The sequence below is a fragment of the Chelonia mydas genome, chromosome 7 (genome assembly GCF_015237465.2).
Source record: "Chelonia mydas isolate rCheMyd1 chromosome 7, rCheMyd1.pri.v2, whole genome shotgun sequence".
NCBI classification, from domain to species: Eukaryota; Metazoa; Chordata; order Testudines; family Cheloniidae; genus Chelonia; species Chelonia mydas.
This window is the reverse complement of record NC_057853.1, coordinates 107,853,230-107,853,876: the sequence shown is the minus strand read 5'-3', so window position 1 is coordinate 107,853,876 and position 647 is coordinate 107,853,230.

Genomic DNA, 647 nt, shown 5'->3' with positions numbered 1-647 from the left:
CCAGACAAGCTTTCAGGCTTCACAGAAGACTTGAAGAGCTCTGGGTGGCTCAAGAGCTCGCCTCTTCCACCAACAGAAGCTGGCCCAATAAAAGATATTACCTCACATGACTTGTGTGTCTCATATCCTAGGAACAACACTGGGAAAGAAAGTCAGCAATGTAAAATGCCTATGACTCACACCAGACATTTAGGAGGTTTTTTCCCCCCCATGAAAAAAAAGGTGCAATTCCCTGCTGAAGAGGATAGAGATCTGAATAAATACAATCTTGCGGTATGACGCTTTTCATATTTTTTCACTGTGTTCATTAAATCTTTAACATCTTTTTGAACAGAGTTTAATTCTGCTAATTTACAGACACTAATAAGCGAAGGCTTTAGGAACACCAAAATACTTAGAATGTGATTTTTAATTCATCACACGAGTAAGTTAAAGGAAATGTTCTGCATACTTCCTAAATAATTAATTACATTATTAATGGTCTAAAATAAAACTAATTAGTTATTTTAAAAGTGAAAAATATTACATGCAGAGAGCACTGTTGAGATGAATATAAAACAGTGATTTGTCAAACACAAAAACCCCCCTTACCTTTTATTTTTTGACTATTATATTTTCAGATCAAATAAGAGTACTGCTCCTTCTGG